Below are 9,220 nucleotides of genomic sequence, written 5' to 3' on the forward strand. Positions count from 1 at the left end.
TCTATATCTATATCTATATCTATATCTATATCTATATCATCTATATCTATACACAAGCAGTTTATACATTGAGTTGACTGACTCAAATCAACTGTATGATTGTGAGTAGTTTTTGCTCCTGAGGACTTTCAACAACTGATTTTTTGGAAAAGACATTTCCAAATTGCCCTGCACATCTGGGTGGATTAATTTGAATCTCAACACTTTTTATAGCAGTTAAGTGAAATACTTAGGGACACCAAGACACCATCTTTGACAATAAGAGGAGGAAATAAAAAACAAACAAACTCAACTCATTGCTTGTAAGAGAATTCTAACTCATGGCAACCTCCCTCTATTGGATTTCATGATGACAAATCTTAATGGGGAAGGTAGTCTCATCTTTCTCCTACAAAAAGCTTGGTGCGTTCAAATTGTTGACCCCTCAGATAGTAGTCTAACACTTAACTTACTATAATACTAAGGTGTCTTTAAAAGTAGAAATAGAGAATATAAAACACATGCATATCTCTTCAAAACTGGTGTGCTGGCGTTAATCCCAGGTATACTGGACTAGGTCCATATTTCTCTTACCATCCTTCCCCTCCCACTTTTTACTTCTTTCTTCCTTCCCTCTACTATCACTACCCCTACACTCCCTCTTTTTTCTGTTTTCCATTATTCTTTTTTCTTTAAAGAGACTCTTAAGTATGGTTACTTGTTCCATGCTGTGAGAAGGCCTACATTCCTCTCCCCACTCTTCCATTTTAGTACTCAAAGATCTCTGTCCAAGTTTCAGAAGCATTCTAGGCTCCTGAAGATATAAAGATGGCAGACAGTGTCTGGGGACAAAAGTAGAGGCAAGGTCAAAATATGCAGCCCACCTGCAGAGAGGTTCTGCCTAGGTGGGTAAATGAAGTTACCCATAAAGGGAAATAAAGTTTGGACAATAGATCAGTGAAAAGAACATTGGTTTTAGAGAAGGCATAAAGAAATGTGGATGATTTACTATCTTTAATTTCTAGGCTGCGTCTTTAATTTTGCCTATGAATTAGGAAGGATCTGTTAAAAGAATATGAAGCCACTTTTGAAGTGAAAGAACTATAGTACATACACTATTTCTGTTAACATGTTGTCAGGAGATACCAGTCCTTGGAAAAAGACACTATGTGGGGAAAAGTCAACAAAAGACAGGAGCAAGTTCAACAAGATGGATTAAGATAGTGACAGCTACTACTGGTATAATCATGGAAGTGATCACATGGATGGGGCAGAATAGGGCAAGGTTTAGATCCGCTGTTCATAGTGTCACTATGATTCATAAATAATGCAAGAAAATGCAACGACAAAAAAATATAAAAACGTTTCTGGTCTAGAATGAAATTACTTGTTCCGAAATAAAAACAAGCATCATGTTAACCAAGGTTATGTCTTCTTGATCTATAGTGCCTTTAATTATTATATTGAGCTCTTCCTTATCTTTTATGTTTTCATCTTGAAGTCTATTTTATCAGAGATTAATATTTCTGCTCTTGCTTTTTGTTCTGTGTATTTTTTTTTCTACCCTTTGATTTTTAAATTAATCTCCTACTTTCTTAAGCATGGCCCTTATAGGCAACATAGTGGTGGATTTTGTTCTTTTTTATCAATTCTTCTCATAATTGGTACATTTAAGCCATTCATATTAAATGTGATTATTGACAGACCAGGTTTTATCTTTGCTATTTTTCTGTGTTTCTTTTTTCTGTTGTTGCTGATTATTTTGGATGATTATTCACTCTCCTTTACTCTCTCTGTGTGAAGGACTTCCCTTAGTATTTCTTGTAGAATTGGTTTTATTCACATACATTCCTTAAGTTTCTAGTTTTCTGCAAAGTACTTAATTTCTCCTTTGTCTTTAATGGACAGCACTTCTGGGTGCAGGCTCCTTGGCTAGTAATTGTTTTCTTTCATTGATCTGTATATGCCATCCCATTGTCTTATTGCTCATATGACTTCTACTGAGAAGTCAGAGCTTAATGTAATTGGTTTTCCTTTGTAAGCAACTATTTGTTTTTCTTGCATAGCTTTTTTCGTGTTTTGGAAAATTTGATTATGTCTTCTCCTGATATTTTTCTTTTGGAGTCCAGTCTGGAGTTTAGTTTGGAGTTCACTGAACTTCTTGAATGTAGATTTCCTCATTTTTCATGATACCTGAGGGGTTTTCCCTTAGTGCCTCTTCCACAATTTTCTCAGTGTTTTTCATCCTCCTTCCTGTAATTGGAATTCCGATTACACAGACCTTGTTCCATCTGATTTTATCCCAATGATTCTACTGCATTATTCATTTTACTTCCATAGTCTATCTAGTTTTGTTTTTTGAGTTTGTTGTTTTATGTTTTGTTTGTTTTTTCCCCTTGTAAGGTCCCATTAAGGTTCTTGTCTTCTAGCTTTCTGAGTCTCTGTTCTGTCTCTTCTATTGTGTTGGCTTTTTTTTTTCTTTTGTCTCTCCATATCTTTCTTGACATTCTAGATTGAATTGTCATGCATATATGTTGTTTTAGTATTATATTGGTTGTTGTCCTAGAGAGAGTAAAACTAGGCTGCTCCTTGGAGGCAAGGATTGAAAGCTTTATCTGACATACTTTGCACATGTCGCAAGAAGGCACCAGTCCTTGGAAAGGGACATCATTTCTGAGGGAGTGGAGGGACAACTTGAGAGAGGAAGACCCTTGAGATGGATTAATTCAGTAACTGAGGTAATAAGGGTAAATGTGTCAGAGAAAATAAGGTTGGCACAGAATAAACCAGAGTTCAAAGCTGTTGTACATAGGGTCACATAATAACGATTGGTTGTCATGCACTCTCTGTCTTGTGATGATTTTTTTAAAAATCCTTATACTTCTTTATGGTTTCAAATTGTTCTCCCATCATTTGTCACTTTCAGTAGCAGTTCATGTAACTTCATGTTGATATATTTCTTCTACCTTCTTGTGTCTGTGGTACTCATTTAGTCTGTGATCTGATCTGCTTATTTAGGAGAAGGTTTTTGGGTTTGGTTTGTTTTTTTTCATAATGTTTGAACCTGATTACTGCTTCCTTGACATTATGTGACGTTCTCCTTGGTATGTGTGAGGCAGTTTGTTGTCAGTGCCTTATCTTTATGATGTTGATAAGTTGCAGATTTTAAGTTTTGCCTCTGACTTGGTTTCTTAGTGATAATCTTCCCTTCTTGTCATCTATGGACAGCTCTGTTCCCCATTTCCTGTGGGTTTGGGGTTTTTTTTTTTATCTCATTGTCCTTTGAAGTACAGTAAGCTAATGCCCAGCTGTGGTGTGCCCACTTTCTTGTCCTATTCTGCAGTTTGATGGGAGGCGGAAGTTTCCTCTAAGGGTAAGTCCTAGGAGGACTGCCTGGGGTATTTTGTTTAGGGAAAAAAGCCCAGACAAGTGGCAAGATCCTGTCAGTACAGCTTCCAAGTCTCAGTCAGGCTAATGGCCAACACATGTACCTATCTCCTCTGGGACATCCCTTCTTTAAAGAGTCAGATCATCAGTATCCAAGATTAATATATTTTGTTCCTCATTTTTCTTACAAAGTCAACCTCTGTACCATGTATTGAAATGCCACGTGGTTGATTCACTTGCACTATTTTCAGGGAACAAATCATAGTATCAGATGGTGTTTCACTTTGGTCCTTTGAGTACTTTTAGCAAATGAATCTGATTGATTAAACAGGAATGCACTTCTGCGCAATGAGTTCGGTCATCAGTACAGCATGTGCTCACACATGCACGCACACAGAAAGGCTGCGATTCCATTATAGGAATATCAAGATCTTTCCATAGTCTTATTAAATAGCCTTACTCCAAGCTTCTGAAATAAGCCTCAAGAATAAGGAAAAGGAGTCATCCCCACCACACGGAGCACATCAACGACATGAAGAAGAGACTTCTGGCATAAATGACTCCTCAAATAAAATACTCCAGGATATTTTTACATTGTGCTGGGTAAAAGAAAGCTAGCAATTAGAAATCAGTTGGTGGTTAAAGATCTAAGTGGAGAAGGAGAATATACTTTATTTTGAAAATGGAGACAAAAAGAACCAGTTTTTCCCAAATATATCTATACTAGAGTATGTATGTATGTATGTATCATATATCATGTGCTTTTAACTTTCTTTTCTCTATTAGTAATAATGACACAGAAAATCATGCCAGGGTTTGCTATTTTCATTTTACATGTTTTCAATTAAAATGCATTAAAATAATATTGTACTCAAAAGCGATAACATATGTGGCAGATTGAGATGGATTCTTTTTTAGGTACACATCTATCAATGTTGTGAGTGATAGGATAAAATCCTTATACATACAAAAACGACCTTCCAGTATGACTGTTATTAAAATATGCACCACTAGCTAAAGACAAAGACGAAGAAATGAAACATTTTTACCAAGTTGTGTAGTTTAAAACAGACCAAATATGTAATCTAGATGCATTGGTATTAATTAGTGTCTAGAATGTAAAAATTATAAACAATGAAGAGAGAATGATGCTCAGAAAGTACAGACTTGTTGACAGAAAGGAGGTCAGAGGTTGAACTGTATACTTAATGATTTATCCAGCACAGATAAAAGTGCTTTTAAAAAATGTTTCTACTAGTTTATTTACAAAATTTGAATACATTTTTTTAAGAACAAATTCTTTTCATTTATCCCAACCCCACATACACCAAATTGTACAATTCCATTATTAATCTCTGCCCTCCCCCTGCACATCCTCATCCCTCTGCTTCCAACCTCTCCCACCCCTCTTGGATCCTTCTATTCATTCTTCAATAATGGTTTTATACAATATTTATCCTTGTGGGACTGAGTTGATTCACTCAGCATAATGCTCTCCAGTCCCTCCCAAGTTGGGTAATAATTTACAAAATCATCGTTACTGCATGCTGCATAATATTCCATTATGTGAATGTACCATAATTTCTCAATTTATTCATTTGTGGTTGGATGTTTGAGCTGTTTCCATGTTCTTGCCACAGTGAATACTGCTGTTATGAACATTGGTGCTTCCTCAAAAAGCTGAACATAGAAATTTCATATGACCCAGCTACTACTTGGAATATACCCTGAGAAAATGAGAACTGAGGCACAAACAGAAATTTGTACACCAATGTTCATAGCAGCATTTTTCACCATTGCAAGATGTAAATGTGCTTTTTAAAAAAACACAAAGAGTGACTTCACACATGGATCTCACCTTATGGACTACTCCTGAAGGAATCAGATTGACTGTATCTGTGGAAAGAATCATTGGAGAAGCTCAATATCAGCAGTAAAAACCAGACCAAGTGCTGATGATGGAACAGGTCATCATTTATGAATATGCAAGTTCAAACTGAGTCTGAAGAAAATGGAAACAAGTACACAATAACCAAAACTGTTGAGCCTTCAATTTTTTCTCCATCTATCATGATGCTGCCAACTGGCCCAGTAGTGAAAAATCTTTGTTTTCCCAATGCTGAGATGCAATCCATATTGTAGACAGCAGTCCTTGGTCTTCTACAACAAATGCTTAAAATCTTCCTCAGTTTCAGCATTTGAACTCACATGCGTGCACATGCGCGCGCGCGAGCGTGTGTGTGTGTGTGTGTGTGTGTGTGTGTGTAAAACAGCATCTGCATATACATTAATCTGAAAGTATGACAATGACTAAGGATAGAAAAATTAATGCCTTCACTGGGGTGCTGGAGAAAAGTACTAAAGATCCTATAGAATGTCAAAATGATAAATAAATATATCTTAGAGAAATTGCAATCATGGTGATCCTAGTAAGCAAGGATGATGAAGCTTCATATTTCACATATTTTGGGCATGTTGTTAGGAAGGCTGGTCCTTGGGAAAGAATATCATGCTTGGATAAGTGGAGGGTCAGGGAAAGAGAGGAAGACTTTCAATAGGCTAGATTGATTCATTAATGGTAAGGATGAGTTCAAGTATATCAGAGATAATAAGGATGGCACAAGATAGGGAAAAGTGCAGTTCTGGTTTTTATAGGATTGTTATGAGTGGTACATGTGGCCAGGAGAGACCGATATTTGGATGAGAACATCATGCTCAGAAGGGTAGGGGACAGCACAGAAGAGGAAAAATCAGATGAGATGGATCGATACAGTAACTAGAGCAATGGGGTAGGTGTATTGGAGTCAGTGAGATTGGCTCAGGACAGGGCAGGTTTCAGAGCTATTGTACATAGGCTCGCTATGAGTGACAGGCAACTTGATGGCACATAACAACAACATGAATCCTACAGAGACTCATAGCAACTCAGCATGGAAAAGACCATCAACTACTCAAAAGCAAGCAAAAACTGAAGCTAAAGCAAAAAAATTAAATCCACAAGAACCAAAGCCTGACCTTGAGTCTATTCCTTTTGAATTTAAAGACCATCTCAGGAACATTTTGAGGCCTTGAAAACTAATAACCAAAGACCAGATGAGCTGTGGGAGAATATTAAGAATATCCTTAGTAAAAAATGTAAAAGGTTAGACCAAGATGGTTGTCAGAAGGGACTCTAAATATTGCACTAGAGCACCAAGAAATCAAAGCAAAGAGAAAAAAAAATCAAGAAGCTAAGGAGCTGAGCAGAAGATTTCAAAGGGGAGTATGGGAAGATAAAACAAAGTATAATAATGAAATGTACAAAGAACTGGAATCAGAAAATTAAGAGGGACAAACTTGCTTGGCATTTCTTTAGCTGAAGGAACTAATGAACAAATTCAGGTCTTGAACTGGAATACATAAGGATGCTGTGGGCAGAATGTTGAATGACCCAGGAAGTATAAAAAAAAAAATTGAAGGAGTACACAGATACACTATACATAAAAAAAATTGGCTAACATAGAAGAAATTCATAAAACAACAAATGATCAAGAAGCAATGGCGATGAAGGAGAAAGTTCAAGCTACTCTGAAGGAATTGGCAAAACCCAAGGTCCCAGTAATTTATGACATACCAATTGACATATTTCAACTAACAGATGCTTCCTGTGGCACGCTTACCAAGTTGTGCTAAGAAACTTGGAGGACAACTAGCTGACCACCTCATTGGAAGAGATCTATCTTCATTCTCATTCCAAAAATACATATCCAACAAAGTATGGAAATTGTTGAACAATGTCATTAATATCACACACAAGCAAGATCCTGTTGAATGTTATCCAAAAATGACTGAAACGCTACATCCACAGAGAACTACCAGATGTGCAGGCTGGATTTAGAAGAGGCCATGACACTAGAGATATTATAGCCAATATTAGATGGATCTTCGCTGAAAGCAGGTAGTGCCAGAGGGATGTTTATCTGTGTTTCATTGACTATGCAAAGACATTTAACTGTGTGGATCACAATAAACTGTGACTGACTCTGAGAAGAATGGGAATCCCAGAATATTTGATTCTATTTGTATCTGACAGAACAACGTATTCAGGGAAGACCAAGCCAAATCAGAGTAAATATTTACCACTGTAAAGTTAAAATTATTCCATTTGCATGATAGGAGAAGTCCAATGTAATCCACTTGTCACTACTGTCAAATTTCCTTGAAAATGATGCTGTGTTGGACTCTCCTAATGGAACATTGGTCACATGTTTCAGCTATGTGTGAAACAGAGTCAGGTTTAGTGAGTATGTCCATGTCACTAAGCCCATGCATAACTGCTTTTCCTGCCATCATGGTCATTGGTTCCTGAGGCCACTGGATATTGATTGACAAGTGTGAATGAAAAAAGATTGTGATTAATTTCTACAGAATGCATCATATTATACACTTGATTTTCTGATGACCCAGTGGTAAAGAGCTGCACTGCCAACCCAAAGGCATACAGTTCAAATCCACCAGCTACTCCATAGAAGAATGATTAACTATCTCTTCTCATGTGACTTAATGCTTCTGAAATCCTGCTGGAAGATTGGCTATGGATCACTTCTAATTTGACGGTACTCAACAACAACAAAGACATCTACTTTATTATGAATATCCTCTTTTGTGAAGATCCATCTACTTTCCCCATAACTTCTTTTCACCAATTTGACATTCATGTTCCTTCCAAGTACACATTTTTTGTTACATGATTCAGTAAGCACCTGCACATCTAATTAAAAATACATTGAACAACCAGGCGCAGTGCTTGATGTTCTTACACTGGGAGGGTTAGCTTCACCAATGCCCTTCATGAAAGTCCTAGAAGGGCCTGCAGTGCTAAGGAAGCTCACATCCAAGTGATTCCTATATGTGATGTAGAACCATCTGTTAACCAAGCACAACTTTTCTCTTTCTCAATCAGTTGACCATACATAACATTTCATGAGGCTGTAGGAGAGAGGAGGAGAAGGAAGATAATCTGCTGGAAGTGGAGATCGGAAGTATTTGGCCTACTTCTCCATGTAACATAATTTGACTGTGGGTCCTGCTTGAACCCAACTCTGTTTATCTATATCTATCTATCTATCTATCTATCTATCTATCTATCTATCTATCTATCTATCTATCTATCATTTCTATTTACTTATAGAACCCTTCTATGCATGTCTGCCTTTATGACTTTATGAATCAGACAACACTCAGTTAATGATTGGCAGCTCAGCCCACATGGTGGCATGGTGGTCTGTGCTTAGATGTTAGGTCTCTACCAAGGCCCACTAGCAAGTCAAAAGTCTAGGCTAGTAGTTATTTGCAAAGAATGGTAGGAATTTGCATTGAAATCTTAAAGGTCTTTGCTGTGGTTCATCAGTAAGAGACTGCTAAATACTTCAAGCAACATCTCTTTCTGCTAAGGACACTTCAAAGGTAATTGGTCCAAGTGAAAGAGTGGCTTCCCAGCAGTCTGAAACCTGCAGCACTCTCTCCACACTCAACACTAGTACTTCTTTGAATCACTTGATAATTATGCCAGAGTATCACACCCAAATAAGGTATGTGTTGCCTCCCAATTCAAATAGGCCAATAAGAAGTAGTGTCTCCTTTTCAGTTGAGATACAACAATTAACACTTCACTTGGGAAGGAATACAAAAATTTCACTGGATAGTAGATGTTACTTGAATTTAGGTTGGGTTAATTTACCGTGTTCTAAGGGAGCTCTGAAGACGTCATCCATAGAAACTTGTAATTCTAATTGGTGTCTCTCTGGCAATTCAAAGCAACCAGTTTTTCTGAGAGAGAAGTGGTCAATCTCTTCTCATATATTTTAAGCCTCCC

Source organism: Elephantulus edwardii, unplaced genomic scaffold (assembly GCF_000299155.1).
Source record: "Elephantulus edwardii isolate Elephantulus edwardi_28Jun2011 unplaced genomic scaffold, EleEdw1.0 scaffold00135, whole genome shotgun sequence".
Classification (NCBI taxonomy): domain Eukaryota; kingdom Metazoa; phylum Chordata; class Mammalia; order Macroscelidea; family Macroscelididae; genus Elephantulus; species Elephantulus edwardii.